Source organism: Lactuca sativa, chromosome 4 (genome assembly GCF_002870075.4).
Source record: "Lactuca sativa cultivar Salinas chromosome 4, Lsat_Salinas_v11, whole genome shotgun sequence".
Lineage (NCBI taxonomy): Eukaryota > Viridiplantae > Streptophyta > Magnoliopsida > Asterales > Asteraceae > Lactuca > Lactuca sativa.
In genome coordinates, this window is record NC_056626.2 from 79,864,813 (window position 1) to 79,886,782 (window position 21,970).

A 21,970-nucleotide genomic window follows, 5' to 3' on the forward strand; every position below is an offset into this window, starting at 1 on the left:
TTTTTGGTGAAACTTGCCAGTTCTTATGCTTCAATTGTCTTAAATTGTGTGCAATACTTTGTTGATTCATTTGGGTAATGGCTTCCCGGGGTAAAAGATCTAGAATTGGAACTTCACATGATGAACAAGACCCACATCCCATGGAAAACCCTTATGAATTTTGGTCTTATTTTTGAGACCAATCGACAAGAGATATTGTATGCAAATCTTATTAGAAGAACAATGGGAGCTCAAAAGTTTGTGGACATCCAAGCCTTCAAGGATTTACATATCTATAAAGGTGTCCACAAGCTCTTCAAAAACATAGGATGGGAAGGTCTTTTGAATCTACATGCAGTTAGTTATCAAACACCAATGTTGGAACTTTTGTCCTCAATCACCTTTGACTATCAAACCCATATCCTTACTTTCCGTTTGCTCAATCAAACCCATCAATTTCATGCTGACATCCTATGTGATATCATTGGTGTTCCTAAAGCAAGAATGGATGTATACACAGCAAAGGGCAGAAAAAATGTCATTTTTGAGCAAAACTGTGAAAGTTTTACGAGAAGCATCTCTTGTGAGTATGAGTATCAGTCAGGCACAGCCAAAGCTTCTAGAATTATTCATTCGGTCTTGAAAGTCACCCACCGGGTCATTGCTTCTCTCTGATTTCCTCAAGAAGAGATTAGCAAGGCTAATAAGAACGAGTTAGAAGTTTTGCGGTGTATGATTAACAAGTCTGCAGAAGTCCCCCATTTTGGGTGTTGGGTAATTCAGAAAAAGCTCAGAAGTGCTATGAGCAATGGTGGGCAGCTACATTGTGGAGGCATGGTTTCTATTATTGCTAAGCATCATGGCCTCCATCTACCCAATAACCCAACAAATATAGTCACGGGTCATACTCGTCTATCAATTGATGTTATGGAAACAATGCATCTTTTCCACCGCCTTCCCACTGGGGATGTTCATTAGATAGTAGATGGAAAAGAGTATCTACATATTGACAGCAGAAACAAGAAGATACTTAATTTAGCCAATGACATTCCATCAACCACTTGGAAACTCCAATCCAACTTAGGTGTTCCAGTAGACCATAGTCCTCCACCCTCTCCTCCTCCTGCTCATACTGCAGGTGCCTCTAGCTCATCTCGCCCCATTCCTTTTCCTGAACACAATCTTTACATGTGCGAGTTTGCATGCTTGAACCACCGTTACACCAGCATACAGCAGGAAGTCGGAGAAATTTATACGGGTGTTGCTGAAATCACTTCTGAATTTCAGGACTACCGTAACTTGCAAGAAGAGCGTTGGGCCCAACAAGAGCTGCGGTGGGCTGAGTAGGATCAGAGATGGGTCGCTCAAGAGCAGCATAACTGCAACATTCATCACCTGCTGAGCGATATCCATAAAGTTCTTATGCTCCCCACACAGCCGCAGCAACCGTCATCATCCTAACCCCAATGGTCTCCATACTATCCTGCAGATTATCCTTCACAGTTCCGTCCATATCCACCGCCCGATCCTTAATAGGAAGGCTATGCCTCTCTCCAAGCATCGAGGACGATGCTTATTTTAAGCTTGGGGAGGGGCATCCATCCATGCATTATCCCGTTGCATGTAGGTCGCATGTAATTTTGTACATATTGCATTGCATTGCGTTATTTTTCTTTTCATTTTTATTTTTCTTTGTCTTTTTTAGAAAAAAATTCAAAATCCAAAAAAAAAAAATTCATCCAATACCAAGCAACCAAATCTTCTCAAAACAGTTGAGATGGTAAGTGAGTTGTGTGCCATGAGATTTAACCTACTCTTTTTATTGAAAATTTGAAAGCAAGTTAATCACACACGAGCACATCTCCCGAAGCTACTTGTGCAAAACAGAAAATGAGAAGATTGTCAACACTGGAGCATAACAGCAGGTATGAGTCGATTCTTTGGGACATATGACTGGTCTTATGAGTGGTAAGTGCTCAATTGAACTTAAAATGCCAAATTCAAAAGTTCATAAAAAGAATGCAAAATCTCAATGTCCCGAGCCTTCCAGCGCTCTAGCTTTCAACTATACTTACGGGTCTTTGCATTTTAACCTTTAGTCCCATGAAAAATGTCTTAGAAGTCCTCATGGAAATAGACCGTGAGATGTCCCACAATAGAAAAGTCAAGGACGAAAATATAAAGAAATTGGCCAAATAAATAAATTAATTAATAAGAGTGTTATGTGTTAACTTAGTTATTTGTATATGTGTTACCTAAAAAAAACTATTATTAAGTTAATTTGTGACCTTTGGGATTCGAACAAGTAAACTCTGAGGGGTGTTCTACACCTAATCGCCTAAAGCTATATTGTTTGGGACTGATTGAGTTGAAAATTCATTATATGGGTTCCATGAACTTAATAATAGCAAATAAAGCTAATCTGTGGCCTTTAAGGTTCGGGCAAGTAAACCCGAGGGATCTCTTTAAATCTAGCACACCAACGTCATTTGATTTGGATGTGTTGGTTGGAAGCCCGTTACATGGATTTCAAAGAAAGCCATGAGCTTTATTTGTAAAAAAATATAATTAAGAAGTTTGTATATAATTGTGTTTATAGTTTAATTGAATATTGTGTTTAGGAAAAATACTTTGATGTCAAAAGATTCCCTTGGACTTGGATTTGAACTTATGACATTGGATTGAATGTTAATTACTTTGACTTGTGTAAGTGGTTTGAAGTTTGTAACCAATCTGGATAAATATTAGGGAATTTTTAGAAAAGATTTTTCAGAAAAAGATTTTTGTTGACCAACAAATAGCTGGAATCGGGCATTGTTATATTTTATGAAATAAAGATGGTTGAGCATGTTTTGTCACATATAATTTCACGAAAGTAAGACCATAATTTGTTCTAAGAATTGACTTGATGATGTTTAAAAGGAATAAGTGTTGTGATCTTTGATCCTGTTGAGTTGTATTAGGGAGTGGTCAAGATCTTATTTCTATTATCATATAATATTTTGAGACTAAAGCCAAGTTGACTCAAGGCATGACAGGTACATTCTTAACTATGGTACAACACAGGGTAATTGGGTTGGATCTTTTCATATTTGTTTTGATTTCATTCATTAAGTTTCAAATAGTTTTAACTTTAATTTTCTTTTCTTCTATTCTATTTTATTTTCTCCAGTTTAAATCCTCTTGTTCTTTCTTGAGGACAAGAAAGGTTCAAGCTTGGGGAGATTTGTTAGGTGCATTTCATGCATTCATTTTGTAGTTTTGGTTCATAAAAGTGCATTGCATTTAGGTTTAAACTCATGCATTTTGCATATTTTTCGGGATTTTTCATGATGCAATTCCATTCAAGCACTTTTATGATATTTTAGGGACTTTTGATGGTTGGATCTTGATGGAGGAAGTTAAAAAGAGTTGGAGATAATGTTTTAGAAGTTTTGGAGCATTGAAGAGAGAGATAATGAAGAAATAAAGAATTTGGCTTCACAGGAATTTACACGGGCCGTGTAAACGCATATACAAGAGCATTCTACTTCGAAGACCTGGAAGGATTAAGCATTTTGCTTTTCTTGTTTACACGGTCGTGTAAATTGCACCCTTTAATTTACACGGGCCGTGTAAACATCTCGACAATTTTTAAAGTAGTTTTACTCTCATTTAATTGAAGCAATCAGTTTTTTTGGAAGTTAGGTCGGATTTTGGGCAAAGACAAGGCGATTTTCAGAGCTTTTGGAAGTAAATTAACACTTGGAAACAGTTTAATTTCCTTTTTGTAAGTCAATTTGAAGTTTAAACTTGTTTGATTTCTAGTTTAACCTAGACATGTGTGGTTGATTTCAATATCATTTCCAAATCTGAATTCTTAAGTATGTGTTGTTAGATTGTAACTTGAATTTGATTTGTGTTTAACATCTAGTAATTTTTGATTTGATCTTAATCATATGTTTGGTTTATTCTCTTTTTCACTTGATCAATGAATTAGGGTTCTTATCAATCTAGTTAATCAAATTGTAAAATTTGTATATGTTTTATGATTTGATGTTAGTAACATGCACTTAATTGATTGTAATTATATCAAAATGAGTGTAATCAAAGATTAAATGTTCATAATCCCAAGCTTATGAGAAATATTGAACATTGTTGGTAATTGTTGCAAACACTTAAAGTCATTTAATGATTTGATGAAAGAGCTTATTTGAATTAAATCAATTAAATGAAGTTTTATTTGAAAAACATGTTTTGAATAAAACAATTTTTGTCAACGTGGATATTAGAGTTTATTAGTATCTAAATTATCAACCTAGATAGAACATAATCATATTCATTTTGCATCTTTCAACATAATACATTTATAAGAATCAGAATCGACAATGTATTTCTTTTACTGAATTTTGTTAACAATCTTGTTTATTTATGAAATTTAAATCTAGTTCAAACACAATCCCCCATTTTAATATTATTTGTATTATGTGTGAAAATATGGCAAGATAAGAAGTCTCGTATTCCTGTGGACCGACCCTGCTTACTCTATACTATCTTTAGTATAAGAAATAGCGGTGACTTGAGCTTTATTAATATTATTTATCCCATTATTTGTTGGTTTGACAGCCAAACACCACTAACTCATTAAGTTAACCAAGATTATTATTTATTAGTGTGACGCATATGATGTTTTGGTTACTACGGCTAATCTCTCTTTGGAAACCTCTTCTTGAACTTACTCTTGTTCCTCCTTGACTCTTCTAATGACTACTATGAGGAAGTGGTTACATCTATCTGGGTTTGTCGTGCGAGAAAGGAAGTGTCTAAAGAATCTATGAGATTAAGGGTAACTTTTATGAGGTGATCCTTACAGAGTCCTCCTATAATTATACAATGTATAGAAGTTGTATATAATTTAAGATTAAATAGGCTTTCAAATAAGTGATCATACTCCAAAACCACAACCAAAAAAGGAACAAGCAGTGAAGCGTAGATCACAAATTCTAAGTCTATAAAATCTCAATTATATAAAACCTTGGGAGTATACATTGTAAGATTATAGACCTATCCGTAAGGGTCTTTTAAGTTATCACATAAGTTATTTATATAGTGCCTAAAATACTCCTATAGTATTTTAATGTAATATACTTAATATGTTTCAAACTTGTTGTCGTGTTATAGTATCATAAAATACTCCCATAGTATCTTATCTTTATGTTCTTATCTAGAATTCCTTTGGATAGAGTTAGGTAAGTTTTAACACCGTTGCAACACCACATCACTCCCAAGCACATGTCGGTCACATCTCGAATGAATATAGTTGATCAGGCTATATTGATTTTAGCTATGATTACATAATTGTTCAGGTTTCACCACAGTGTTCAACCTTTAAATACTTATGTTCTGTTCTTCTCGTGATACTTGTTCTAGTATGTATACATGTATAAGCAAGTAGGTATATTTTTATAACTTATTGTTATATTCTTAAAATATATTATTATTATCCAGAGCATTTAAGCCCCATTGTATTTATAGTTGTATATCTTTTCTCGGTTGATATACTTAGTTCACTATAAACAATGCTCTGATACCAATCTGTCACACCCCAAAACTGTCCCGGCGAAAACGTTCGGGGTGGAGGACGTCAAGTTTAGTATCACAAGACATGCATCATAGTAAACAAAGTAAATAAACAACCATTTCATTAGAAAGAAAGTGTTTAGAAAGTATGTGTTCACAAAACATAGAGTACATAAACAAATAACAAAACAAGACTTGAAGCTATACTGTTTCATCTTCTGAATTCCCAACACAAGTACCTGTCTACTGGTTTCCTAATAATACAAGTTATTTTGAAAGAGTTGATCAAAAATTAAACTGGTGAGTTCATATGATTTTAGTGATGTATGTAAATTGTATAAAGCTTAGTATGTTGTAGTAAATTGTAAGTTTTGTTTAGAAAAGTTCGCATGTTCCTCCAGAAAATCCTATATTTCCTGCTTTGATGACAGATAAGTAAAAATGACTCTACAATCCTTTCTATGAGTACTAAATGGATACAAGTTATATAAAATTTAGAGTAAACAAACAATCGATTGTGTGTATCATCCCTAAGCCCACAACCAAACAAGGAACAAGAAATGAGGCGGATGACACACATCCCATTGGTTGTTAGATCATCGTTTGTATATAACCCCTGGTGTATTCACTTGTTACTCACGGAGTTAATTGAAATAGTTCCTTTATATATGATTGAAAAGATCCTTTAAGAAAACCCTTATTTCTTATAATAAAATAGTAACCACAGTGGTTCCTTCTATAATCACTTAGTTTATACTAGCTATATATAATCTAATATCGAACAGATAGTTAGTTGTGTGAATCTTCCCTAAGCCCACAACCAAACAAGGAACAGGGAATGAGGCGGAAAGCACACACCCAACTACCTATCGAATATTAATTATATATACCCTTGATGTATAAACTAAGGTATTATAGGATTAACCACCTAAGGTCCTTTAAGTTATATTGGTTTAATAAAATGGATTAAACCCTTTACTGGTAAGTTTCTAGTTTTGTATATCAAAAGTTCTATTTGAAAAGTATGTTTTGTACTAGAAAGTTGTGCATTGAATTAGTGTCCTATGACCTGACCCATACCTTGTACCCCTTATGATGACTTAATGTATACGGGACATATATGTAACTAGAATCGAACGGATAATAGGCTGGGTGAATCCGACCTAAGGCCACAACCAAACAAGGAACATGAAATGAAGCGGAAAGCACACACCCTTTTTCTTCTTTTTCAAAGTTCCTTTTTATAAAAATGATTTCCTTTTGAAAACTTTCTTACCACGTCCTCAGTTTGAGTTCAGACACACCCAAGAGTGTGCCTGAATACCTCAAACGAAGGCTCTGATACCAATTTGTAACAACCCAAAAATCATGACCAAAAAATTCGTTTTAATTTAATAATAAAACCACAAGGGTGAACCATTCATTCAAAACATTTCACACCAGAGTATCATGCCTGAAACATTATTTTATTTTATTAGAGTAAAACATCCCAGGCTAAACAATCAATGGTGTGTGTCATACGATCACCTCGAGCTCCTCCCTCCACTACCGGAAGTACCTGAAACCTAAACTGAAAATCGTAAGCACGAAGCTTAGTGACTTCCCCAACCTACCACATACTACAAGCACTGGGCCTCGCCCGCTACCTCGGGCCCCCGCCCGGCTCCGGATGAATCTGACATTAGGTCTCGCCTGATCCAGGCCCCGCCTGGCTTCGAGCCCCGCCTGTCTCTAGGCCTCGCTCGCTAAACACATACAAACATATAACATAACACATAACACCTAAGCTAAACACACTCTACAATATTCCTGTAATAAGGCCCCGCCTATCATAGGGCCCGCCCCTGTCCTGCTTCTGTTTAGTCATGGAATCCCGTCCATGCTCCTGCTAGTAGTGAGATACGGGCCCCTACCCACACTCACCTCTCTCCTATCTCAAGCCTCTCCCATGCTCTGCTACTAATGAGATACGGAAGCCCGTCCATACTCTACTATTGGTGAGATACGGGACCTCGCCCACGCTCACCCCTATACCAAGCACATATGAGTATCAAATGGACAACAAGTATAAACTATCATATAAACATTCCTCGGGCACCCACCCGACATCGGACCTTAATCCGGAATCAGATACTAGCATACAGTGCCTAGGGCTAACCCCCTGGTCTTCCTACTCATAAACTACATGGGCCGGCATTGTGGTCGTCGACCCATTCAAACAATGAGGAGACTCACCTTACACGACTGAAGTTCTGCTGATACCCCTCTGGCTGCTATCTGATAAATCCCTAAACTACTGATCCTTCGGCTCCCCGAGCTATTAATACCAAAACATCACTTAGTCCAATTCAACAATCCTTCATAGGGTAGAATGACCATTCTACCCCTCGTAGTCCAACTTGGTACATACCCAAAGTCCACTATCATGATACACAAGGCCCAATACTAGGCAAGCTTGCCAAGCCACTAGTGGCCCACTAATGGTCCAATTTGCTACATTGGGCCCAACCCCTTTAATGGGCCTTACCTTAAGCCCATGACATATTTTGGCGCATATTAACTTACTCCTAATGGACCACTTTGGCCTAAAGGCCCAAAGTCCAAAACGACCGAGGCCCAATGACGCAAAGCCCAAACTTGCAGAGTACACGGGGCGTACTCCTATGTACGCTAAGCATACTGGCTGGTGGCTTGTACGCCGTGCGTACCTCCTCGTACACCCAACGTACAGGCCTGTTAAGCCACTTTTCCATTAACTGTTTAATACCCCATTCCAGAGGCTACAAACTTAGATCCAGGTCTTCTTCCACGTCTTAATCCATAAAGTTGCTTACTTGATGGCTTGCAACCCATCAAATAAGCCCAAACTCAAAATATGACAACCTACTTCCATGGCAATGGTCCTATCTCTTGCATGGCTCCATTAAGACCATCAAGGTATCAACTTTATGCTCTAGGGAGTCATTTAGCACCAAGGGTGGCAACCCCTGGCCTGGAAATCGGATTTAAGCTATAAAGCTTCCACATTTAGACCAAAAAATACTCCATAACTAAACCACACTAGATCTAAGCACCCTTAAGTAAAGTTGTGAACTTTATATCTCCAAAGAGTTCCAAAAGATGATGTTATCTCAGATCTATGAGCTCCAGCTTCCAAGGTTCCTCCTTGCCAATCTTCTTCTTTTCCTCTTCCAAGCTTAAACCACCAAAATGAGCTTCTTGAAGTCAAAATCACCCAAGGATGAAGAGATGAGGCGTTCTAGGGTTTCTCTGGGGTTGAGGGACAGATAAGGAGGCTAGGGTTTAGGCCATTATGTTCCTTATATAGTGGCTTGCCCTAAACGTAAGGTTTATGGACACTAGGCGTACATCCTGTATGTTGGGCGTACGCCAAAAAGCTCTCGCGTCCACCTCCTTTCATACGCCGGGCGTAACCCAGGTTACGTTGGGCGTACCCACGCGCCTCCTATTTTCCATGTATGGCCCTTCTTTGCCAACTTTTCCATTGAGGGACCATAAATGAGAACAACTTCAAAATGTTATAACTCCGTCATCCTAAGTCTGCTTCCGACGAACTTTATATCCACGAAAAGGTGGCGAGAATCCCTACGCTTCTAGAGACACACCCCGGCCAAAACTCATCGAATAAAACTCCGAACCCTTGAAAGACCAAAACACCCCTAGCCTTGGCCTCCGAAATCCATAAATGAATATTTTCATAACAGGGTGTTACAAATTAAGTGGGTGTTTAATGAAAATTTTGGTGATAAATATGATGTTGGCTTGTTGAGGTATTCCCTATTAGTTTTCATTAATCAGGAATGTGTTCTTTATGATTAAAATATATGTTTTTTTGTTGTTTGTAATTGATTTATGGACATATCACACTCCATGGCCATTTAATCAATTGCCAAGAAGTTATAATTTTTTGGTTAAACATAGATCATCTGGGTTTGTTTGGTTTGTTTGGTGGTTACATCTCTCCGGTTTTGAGTATTAAATGGATTTTGAGAAAGAAACAAATGGTCAAAATGTGATTTTGAATTTTAAATGGATAAATGCTTAATTGGAACATGAAATTGGCTAATATATGTTAGAGGGACTAAAAAGACATATCATTTTAGAGTTTATCCCCTTATAAAGCATGAAAATAAGTTAAGGGATTGTTTCAATAAATTCAAAATACAACGTTGGTCCAATGTGACATTTCCCTTTTTAGTTAATGTGCTAACATAAATAATTATTATCAAAAAGTCATCTAACATAACATATTAGGTGTTGGTAAAAGAACTTGTCCATCGACCATATATTTAGAATTAGAAAAATGACTTACTAAAATAATTAAGTTTCAAAATTGTTCAAAAAATATCATTCAAGTTTAGTTAGTGAAAAAATAGAAATGAACTAAGCCTTTGTACATAAAATATTATCCAAGTTCACATTTTGTTCAAACTACACATTATGGTGACCGACTTATTGAGTTAATATTACCTGATCGGGAAATTATCTTAGGAAGGTAACTAAGTTTTAAAATTGTTCGAAAAACATCATTCAAGTTTGGTCGGTATAAAAAATATTAGTGAAATAAGGCCTTTATATTCACAATATCATTAAAATGTACATTTTGTTCAAATCATACCTTATTGTAACTAGTTGCTTACTTGGAATATTTAATACTTAATTAATTAACTGACATCTTGTGGTGACATACCTTTTGCATATTATTATCTTCTATCTTTTAGACCTTTACTACCTTCACCGCCATTTAATAGGTTTGATTTATTGATTCTTCTTGTTTGAGTTGAGCATGTAAGCCAAGCCATTAATTACTTATTTGTATATTTTTGTGTAATCTTCATCCCCGTACTTGCCAATCAAACCTTTGTTATTGTTAGCCAACTAAGTAGGGTATGCGTCCCATTTGTTATTATCAGCCAACTAAGTAGGGTATGAGCAACAAAAAGTTGGTCCCCTATATATTTTATTCATTCCGAAAGAAAAAAGTACCCCCATCATAGTGGCCTATCCTTTTTTTTGTATTTCATTCGATCATAATGAGATGTTCATTATGATAGAGGTACTTGTTTTTTCCCTTTCAGAAAGAATGAAATACATACGTGGCCATCCTTTTGTTGCAACATGTCCCTCAAATTTACAGATTCACAGGGGCCTCATACCCTACTTAGTTGACTGATAATGACAAATGCTTCATTGACAAGTGCAACGAGGAGATGGAGTTTCCAAAAAAAGTATACAAATATGTACATATGTCATAATTCACTAGTATTTTTTTGTACTGACCAAACTTATATGACATTTTTTGAACAAATATGAAACTTAGTTACCTTCCTAAGACATTTTTTCGATTGTATAATATTAACCAGTAATATTAACTTAATCAATCGGTTACTAAAAGGTGTAATTTGAATAAATCATTTACTTGGATGATATTTTGTGTACAAAATCCGTAGTTCACTAGTACTTTTTGTGTTCTAAAACAAATAAATCATCAAGGTTGAAATGTTAACATTTTCCTGCTTAAATTCTCATTGTATTTTCTGTTTATTGCAAACTAGACGAATATCGCTAGTTGCAAAAAATAAAAATATATAGTTAGAATTTTTGCATATAGATGTTGAAAATAATGCCTCTGGCATGTAGCTCAGTTGGTAAGGCATAGGGGAGACTTGTATTGATAACATATAGGTCATGGGTTATATCCATGACATCCCACATGATTCCCAGTCGCCGAGTGACTCAAAATTCCCCCCCCCCCCCCCCCTCATCGAGTACTCTTGGAGGTTGGGTTTGATGGAGTTGGTTAGGGTTGCCAACATCAACCTTTTGCCTTGACATGTTGAAAATAATAAGACATTAACTATAAAATAATAATTCTTACACTAATTTGTAATTATATTGAACCATATTATAAAATACATCTATTAAAATAATATCATTCAATAGTATCAATTCATGGTTTTTGTTTAAATAAACTAAACATAGTTTTCGATTTAGTGTTACAATTTAATTTTATGATTGATTAATTTAAAAATTATTTATTTATTGGTGTTTTAACTTTGATCATGATGATTGATTGATATATGAACCATTGTTTGTAAGTTAACACACCGTACTTTCTTCTGTTAATTAATTAAAAGCCACTTATTTTGAAAAACTTGAATTATAATAAACGTAACGTTCCATCAATACCAAGTAAAAAAATTTCATTTTTAAACAACCCAAAACATTCATTCATTTGTTCAAAACACAATCAAAATGTAATATATTTCTCAAACATCATAGTGAATCCTAAAAACATAGTGCAGAATAAAACTCTAAGGGAAGCAGTGCAATCAGTTTGGGCCCTTCACTTTTGAACCAGAATTACCTGGAACATTTAAACATAAAATGATATGAAAAAATCTTAGAAAGTTCCTCAAAATACCACATACCATACTTATCAGTGGGCCAAGTCTGAGGGGTATATTTCAACACATGTGAATGTTATGATCCAACCATAATCTTACAGACACTTTCGTTGCTACATCCCACCTGTAGTCTTTCCTTTCATGATCAAATCATGGTCTTCCATAAAAGTGTTGTGATTTAATTTCAGTCTTTCATACAAGTGACGTGATCCAACCATAATCTTTCATGCAAGATTCACAAAGATAGTCTAGCACCCTACATAGTATAGTGAGAAAACTCACCTCACACTCGAAATCGAATAGCTAAAGCTCGAACAGTCGAGAAATTGGTGCTAGCACCCACCTAAAGAAACAACCAAGGTCAAACCTTAATCTACTCTATAAGCACTTAACCCTTAATCCCAAGAGCTTCAAAGTTAAGATCTGCACCTCCTTAAGGTCTTGATGGATAAAGCTTCCAACTTTATCCATTAAGACATCCCAATAAGTCAATATCTCTAAAACTAAGTTCTTAATGGTTGTTCAAAATTACATGGACACCAAACTAAGTCATGCAAATCCACTTTCCAACCAACACCATGGTCTAGAAACCAAATAATGCACTCAAAGGCTCTAGAGTTCACTCGAACTCCACGAACAAGTAGTTTAGGACCAAAAATCTCATAAAATGAATTAGAACAAGATCCAGAGAAGTAATGATCAAGGTTGATACTTTTCACCTCTAAAAGGTCATAAATGTGATGAAGATGTTAGATCTAAGCTAGAACCAAGCTTACAAGTAACAAGATGGACTCCTTCTTCCTTCAACCTTTATAAAAATGGCATCACACATAAAGAGGATATAGTTTTGGTGGGGATGGATTTCAAAGGATAGAGGTTGCCAAATGAGGTAGCCGTAGGAGTTAGTGCCTTTTAAATCGGGCACTAATCCTAGGATCTAGGGTTTTGAGCCCCAACTGGCACCATGTCTTGGACAAGGCCTTACCATATCGTGGTAATTTGTAGATGCACGTTACTCTAAACCAAGTTATCACGTCATTATCATTACATCACCATCTCATGGCCAACCCAAAAGTCCCAAAACTTAGATTTAAAGAAATTGAACTTAGAAGAATCATACCTGAAAGAGGATGTTAAAACTCTCCCCAACTTGAATCAGATTTCATCCTCAAAATCCGATGCTGCAAATAACTCTAAGTTATGCTCCCTCATCTCGTCCTCTGGTTCCTAGGTTCATTCGGAACCCTTCTGACACTGCCATTACACCTTCACTAAACCTACTACCTTGTTAGACAAGGTCTTCGTCTTCCTGTCAAGAATCAAAACCAATCTTGCTACATAGTTTAGGCACTCATCAACCAGAATGTCATCCATAGTAACCACTATGGAATCATCAGTAAAACACTTTCACAACTAAGAGACATGAAAGGTATTATGGATCTGACTAAGCTCCCCAGGAAGATCCAACCAATAAGCAACCTTGCCTACTAGGGAAATAACCCTAAAAGGACCAATGTATCTGGGGCCCAACTTGCCCCGCTTATGGAAATAGATGACACCCTTCCATGGTGACACCTTCTGAAGCACGAAATCCACAACTTGAATCTCAAGATCATAATATTGTTGGTCATCATAACTCTTCTACCCGCTATGTATGGTCCACAGTCTACCTCACACCGGCTATATCAATTCCATGGTTATAAGCACTACCTCAGTGCTCCACATCACTCGCTGACCAACCTCGCCCCATCAAATTGGGATCCAAAGTCTTCTCCTATAAAATAACTCAAAGGGAAGCATAGCAATTTTGGCATGATAGTTTTTGTTTTGGGAAAACTCAGCTAAAGGAAGATAAGTATCCTAGATCCCTCCAAAATCCAACACACATGCATGAAGCATATCATCGACAGTTTGGATAGTCAAGTAACTCTGACCATCAGGATGAGGGTGGTAAGCGATACCCATTCGAGTACCCAAATCCTTGTGAAACTCCATCTTAAACTTGGAAGTAAAACAGACATCATGATCTGAAACAATAGAAACCGGAACCCCATGTTGTGTAACCACCTCCTTTATGTATATATTCGTTCTCAACAAATGAACTCTCTTGAATTTGGATGAAGTGGGAGCTCTTGGTCAACCTATCAATAATGAAACAGATAGAATCAACCCCACGTACCGTCCTGGGCAACTTCGTGATGAAATCCATGGTGATCTTCAATTTTATTATAGGAATGTATAACAGATGCATCTTGTCCTAGGATCTATGATGTGTTCTTCTTCCAATAATGTATGCCTAAATCTACCAGAAACAAAAACCCACACAATGTCGCACTAACTAAAAAAGTCCGAATTATCTCTAATAACAGAAGGAATCTGACCCATGATCTTTTTCTTTCTTCAAATTCTCTTCCTTCAACCCCTCAATCTGTGCGTCTTTGATCAAGTCCAATAGTAGTGAATTGATACTCCTCATGAGGCTGTAACTGCATCAAAGCATATTCAATCACATAGCTAATATGCATAAGTACTACATCCAACCCTATAATCGAAGCATCATAATAAACCAAAAAATCATCCATGCCTTTGGGGAGGGTCAGTGTCGTAGCTTCACATAAATTCTACCTTAAATTCTTAAATGCCACTTGTTGCTCAGACCTCCATCAAAAATTGACATTCTTCTTCGTCAATCGGGTGAAAGGAACACAATTTTGGAGAAATCATGGATGAATCATTGATAATACCCTGCTAAACCTAATAAGCTTTGAATATCTGATGGAGACCTCGCGACCTTCCACCACATCACAACCTCGAACTTGGTCGAATCGACTAATATACCATCTTGGCTGACAAGGTGTCCCAAGAACTGCACCTCGTGCAACCAAAACTCGCACTTGGAGAACATGACATACAACCTCTCCCTCCTCAAGATCTCCAAAACCTCCCATAAGTTATCCTCATGCTTCTCCTTGTTCTTAGAATAGACCAAGATATCATTAATAAACTTGATCACAGACTGGTCCAACATCGTCTTGCACACCAAGTTTATGAGACCCATGAACGATGCTGTTGCATTGATGACTCCAAAAGGAATCATCATGAACTTGTAATGACCATAACGAGTTCTGAAGGTTGTCTTCTACACATCCTTGTCCATGAACCTCATCGGATGATAACCCAACCTCAAGTCAAACTTGGAGAACAAAGAAGCACCATAAAGCTGATCAAAAAAATTGTCGAAATTTGAAAGTGGATAATGGTTCTTCATTGTCAACTTGTTCAGATCCATGTAGTTGATGTACATATGGTGAGATCCATCCTTCTTCCTCACTAACAGAATTGGTGTTCCCCATGGTGAACTTCTCAATCTGATAAATCCCTAGTCCAGTAGATCTTATAGCTATTTCGACAACCTGCATCTCCAAAGGTGCTAGACGATACGACGCCTTGGCTATCGGAGCCACGCCCAGAACCAAATCAATCTAAAACTCTACCTGCCTCTTAGGGGGCACTTCCAAAAATTCCTCAAGAAAAACATCAAGAAAATCCCGAATAATAGGTACACATTCCACAATCTTCTTCCCCTCAATTCGAATATCTATAATATATGAAAAAACCCTGAAGAACCATGTTGAAGATACCTCCTAGATCTTGTAATTGAAAAGATAGTTGGTCGAAACTGCGCGCCCTCACCATGTGTAACGAGTTCTCCCCCACTTAGGGTTCGAACACTCACCACCTGATGCCCATAATCAATCATAGCCCATTTCTACTAAACCAATACACGTCCACAATGATCTTCATCCCTCAGAGAGGAATAGGGACAAGTCTATCAATTACTTCTAGCGAAACAACTCGAGAAAGCAAACTCGATAAACTCTCAGAGCACTCATCGTATGATCATCAACAATAACCACCTCCAATGGGCAATCCAACGCTGCCTGAGAGTCACGGAACTTCTTGGTAAGTGCAAGAGACACAAAATATCAGGTAGCACCCAAATCGAAAAGAACAAGAGTTGTCGTACCATTGATTAAAAACATGTATATTCACAAGCAGACAAAACATAAGAATAAATAGCGATATCAGTAATAAATATGATAGGGATACATACCCGTGACAATGTTTAGTGTTGCTCGGACCTCCATGATAGTCAATTGAAAAGCTTGGATCTTCACCATAGGAGCATCCGCCTTGCCCTAGCGGCCGTCTATAATCCTCAAAGCAGTTTATGTGGGTACCCCTACCGTCTCACTCACTAATCTCAGGAACTCGACTTTCTTGTGGCCCATATGATTATAGTTGAAACATATCAGTGCTCCATGAGGGAAATCCTTAGAATGAGAGTCAAAAGTACTGGGCTTCTTCGTTGAACCCTCAGTTATCTGAAATGACTCTAGATTTTGCTTCGCCCGAAGCTCCAAGTCAATCTCCTACTCTTGGGCACTTTCAATCCTATCCTCATGGGTCTTGTAGCTCGAAATACTAATAAATTATATGATGTAATTCCTCAGCATGTCATGATACATGATCTTCTTCATTTCTTCGTCCATAACATATTCCAAAACTAGCAAAGCCCTCTCTTTGAATTTGGTGATAATTTCCCCCACAGTCTTTGTCGTATGAAGAAGGTCCTAGAAGTCCCTTGCAATCTTCTTGTTGGGGGTCAAAAATGACATCGATCAAGTCCTCACATGATGGTCGTTTGTGTCGCAATCGAATGCCTTGTCATGGAGGGATGAATGCGATATATGGGTTAGGTTGTGCCCTTTCTAATACCAATTGGTTTAGATCAACTGGTAGCGCTGATGTCCAACAAGTTGTATTAGAGCCAGTGGCGAGGGTTCGATTCTCTCAGGGAGCATTTCTAAGGCGGGATGGGATTGTTAGGGGTCAGAAATGGCATTAAACAAGTCCTCGCACGATGGCCGTTGTGCCACAATCGAGTGACTGGTCCTGAAGGGCTGAATGAACTCTATGGGTTAGGTTGAGCCCTTTCTAATACCATTTGGTTTTAGATCAACCGGTAGCAGTGATATCCAACACTATTGAATGTCGATAGCGGGTACAAACTCTTCCCGAAACATGGTGACGAAGTCTGCCCAGGTCATCACCTCAATGGCCTCAACTCCTAAGGTATGGTCCTCCCACCAATCACGAGCTCTGTCTCTCATAAGGCATGCTATAAATATGAACTTTAACCCCTTAGGCCAGAATCTTGTACAAAATATAGTTACTACATATGCGATCGATCGTTGGCTAGCAATAGGGTCCTTCTTTCCGAAGAAAGCAGGAGCCCCACAATGGTGAAACTCTCGATACATAAGAGTACAGGCCCCAAGTTCACTAGCAACCATCTTTACATAGAATTCCCAATCGCCCCTCCATCAGCTCTATAATCCCCTCTTGGATCAACCTAAACATGACAAGGGTCGCCTCAAGGATAGCTCGCAAAATATCAGATGTGATGAACTCATGTAACTCAGCATCATTAGGCCCCAACTCCCAAGCCTGAACCAGAACACCTCCATGACAAGTCGCAACCACCATTCTGAAAAACAACAAAAGGTTCAAAAAATAATCAAGGAATCTCTCATTCTACAAGCTAATTAGAATTTTCTTGACTTCCCTTGGTTCAAGTACGGAACCTACGTTTTTAGTAGTATGGACCCAATACTACCTTCCACACATATCCATACTTTCATCAAGACTTATCACATTTATAAGTCACTTCTACTCACACATGGATACATCGTTAAATAGTAGACATAACCAGAATAAGGTACTTCCTAGGCTCTCCTAGGATTCTCTCTCAACATTTTCTGTGAAAGTATCTGCAGACACTAGTGATCATCCAATGAATACATGTCATACATAATCACAATAAAATAAATGTTCGAAAAATGGCTCTACCATAAGGCCTTCATCAAACAAGAACATGTAATATGGTTGAGTTAAACATTCTATGGCTATCGAGTCTTCATTATGTACTACCCTAGTGCATTCATAAAAGATTTTCTAGTATTATCACAAAATCTAAGGAACCTAGTCACATAGCAGACATATAAAGGCATCTCTCCTATTAAGCATTCTATCATGTGGCCTGAGCAGATCCTTAGCCCCATATTAGCATGCAGTTCATATAATAGCATACTAAAACATAACATTTATGTATGGTTATTCTGGGAATAACTTATTTGAGCTTGGTTAATTATATGCATCGTAACCCCTTCTGTATATAAACTTTTTAAAAAAGTAGTTTTCTTTTAAAATATTTTATTATCCCTTAGTTTGAGTCCAGACATACTATGAAGTGTGCTTGAATCCTTCAAACCAAGGCTATGATGCCAACTTGTAACGTCCCAAAAATATCAAGTAAAAATTTCATTTTTACATAAGCTAAAACTTTCATTCATTTTTTGAAAAGACAATCAAAATGTAATGTATTCCAAAACATCAGAGTGAATCATAAAAAGATAGCATGAAATAAAACTCTAAGGAACGCAGTGTAATCAGGTCAAACCCTTCCCTTTTAAACCCGAAGTAGGTGAAACATTTAAACATAAAACCGTAAGCACAAAGATTAGTGAGTTCCCTAAAATACCACATACCATACATATCAATGGGCCAAGCCCTATGGGTATATTTTCAACCCATGTGAATGCTATGATCCAACCATAGTCTTACCATCACTTCTTTTGCTACAACCTTGCTGCAGTCTTTTCTGCCATAATCCAACCATGATCATCTATACAAGTGATGTGCTCCAACCACAGTCTTTCATATAAGTGATGTGATCTAACCATAATCTTTCATGAAAAAGTCATAAAGTCTCTCTAGCACCCTACATAGTATAGTGAGAAAAATCACCTCACACTCGAAATAGAATAGCCAAATCTCATACATTTGAGAAATTAGTGCTACAACCTGCTTAAAGAAACACCCAAGGTCAAACCTTATTCTACTCTATAAAACTAGCAATTTGGCCAAAAGTCAACCAAGTTAAAAAGTTAACGGTCAAAGTAAACCCTAGCTATGAGCTCCACATTGTGGCAGCTTCACGACGAAACAGTCGTAACCAGACCAGCCACCACATCGTGGCTACTGCACATGTACAACTTGATGGATTAAGCTCTTAACCCTTAATCCCAAGAGATCCAAAACTCAGATCTAAACATCCTCATTGTCTTGATGGATAAAGTTTCCAACTTTATCCATTAAGACATCCTAATAAGTTAATATCTCTAAAACTAAGTTCTTAATGGTTTCACCAAATTCCATGGACACCAAACTAATTCATGCAAGGCCAATCTCCAACCAACACCATGGTCTAGAAACCACATAATGAACTTAAAGGCTCTGGAGTTCACTCAAAATCCATGAACAAGAAGATTGGTACCAAAAAGCTCATAAAATGACTTATAACAAGATCTAGAAAAGTAATGAACAAGGTTGAGACTTTTTACCTCCGAAAGGTCAGAAATGTAGTGAAGATGCTAGATCTTAGCTGGAACCAAGCTCACAAGTTAGAAGATGGACTCCTTCCTTCAACCTTCACAAAAATGGCTTCACGCACTCAAAACAATACACAAATAGGATAGGGTTTGGGTCGGGATCAATTTCAAAGGATAGAGTCGGCCAAATAAGACAACCCTTGGACAATCCCGAAATCTATTGTTTTGAACCCTAGCCGCCACCATGTCATCACAAAGGCCTAGCCATGTCGTGGTGATTCGTGGATGCGCATTTTCTGAACCAAGTTGCCACGTAATAGTCATTCCATCACCACGTCGTGGCCAAGCCAAAGACCCCAAAACTTAGATTTAAAGAAATTGAACTCAAAAGAATCATACTTGAATGAAAATGTTACAACAAAATAGTTTTTTTTATATTTTTATTTAATTTGACTTGTCGTTTTACATTTACAGTGTTTAAATGTATATTTTAAACTTTATTTTATATTTTGATTTATATTTTGGATTTAAGATAATATTTAAATTAACGAATAAGTGTATTATAATAATCATTTTAAAAGTATACCAATAATATGATAATATTTTTTATTTAATAACATATTTTAAATTAATAGATTAATTATATTAAGTTGGAAATTGAAAGGTAATGGATGTTTCAAATGCACATGGTGATAGTAAAATTTTGATATTTTTTATTTAATTTGACTTGTCGTTCTACGTTACATTATTTAAACTTTTTTAACCATTTTAAAAAATAGTATTTGAATATATTTTTTTAAGTTTATTTTATACTTTTGATATATATATATATATATATATATATATATATATATATATATATATATATATATATATATATATATATATATATATATATATATATATTGGATTTAACACAACACTTTAAATTACCAAATAAGTGTATTACAATAACTATTTTAAAAGTTTGTCAATAATAAAAGAATATTCTGAATCTAATAATATATTTTAAATTAATTGATTAATTATATTAAAGTAAAAATTGAAGGGTCATAAAGATTCCAAATATATACAGTGATAAGGAAAAATGGCTCTTTTATAATATAACTAGGTGAATGCCTACACATTACACAGTGAATTAATTATGTAGCTTAATATGGTTATATATATATATATATATATATATATATATATATATATATATATATATATATATATATATAATGGTAAAATAAATTGTTAACATTCTTTTTAAACATATGCTTAATCGAGAAGTTATGATTTTAAAACAAATAAGATGCTAACGTAATGCAATTAACAAAATTATTACATTATAATTTGTATTGTTTAATCTATTCTGAATAGGTTGTACATAAAGGTTGTATGCGATTAAGTAGTATGTATATTTTTTTATTTACAAATAATTTATACTAATAAATAATTCAAAATTATTATTAGTTTGAAATTGTAAATGTAATTTTTATGTACACATTAGTATCTAATGTAATTATTCGATAATTGATTAAATATAGGTTCTCATTAATGGCTAAGTTTATGTCCATGCATGGCATCCAAGGGGTTAAAACGCTCATACGAAGCTTAATAAGGGGTTTAGGGCATCAGGAAGGGCCATAACTTAATAAAGATGACAACTTTACGTCCAAAGAGGCTATGAGGTGTCCAGATCTGAAGTCATAACTTCAAACCATGCTCAAGTCCAAGAATGACCCAATAATAAGCTAAAATGACACAAAATCCTCTAATGGAGAGATTTAGCAAATGAATGATCAAGGTATCAACTTTATACCTCATTATGAATGCCTCAACAGTGAAGACACCGGATCTACAACCTCCTTCTTCAGCTATGCACTTCCTCCTTCAAGCCTCTGAACCAAGCGTTACATATTCTATAAGACGATTGTGCCTAGCTTCACGATTTCTACACAACGTCGGTTTTCTTTGTTTATTTCGTGTACGTGAAATTTGGCCTCATCGGTTTTGAAAATATGCAACAGTCTTAGCCATGACGGAACCGACAAATAAAGCCTCCTTTTTAACCGTCGAATCAGACGATGAAGATGATGACATTGTGTTTTAGTGTTTTTTAGAGAGAAAGAAATGGGTTAAAAATAATGTTCGATTGCATTGGTATTTACCAGTGTTCTAAAAGGTACATCATGGCGCGCACCAATGCATGTCATGGCGTGAGGCGTGGCTTCGCCGTTACGAAAAGCGCAATAATGTTGCTGTTAGGCATGTTGCATGGCTAGGCATGATATGGTATGCTATAACGTGTTATGGCGCGTGTTTTTTCGTTTGAAAGACGTTTTTTTTTTTATTTTGTGTTTTTTAATCGGAGATACGCTTACTGTGTTTTTTTATTAAGTTTTTGTTATTAGTTATTGATCTAACACTTCTAAAAAGTAGTCATATGTAATATAAATTTATATTTATGTAATAATATAATTCTAAATTAATATAAAATTTCCAACTTACATCACACACTAAAAAACATCATGTCTCGACATTGCTCGTTAAGCTTGAGGTTTG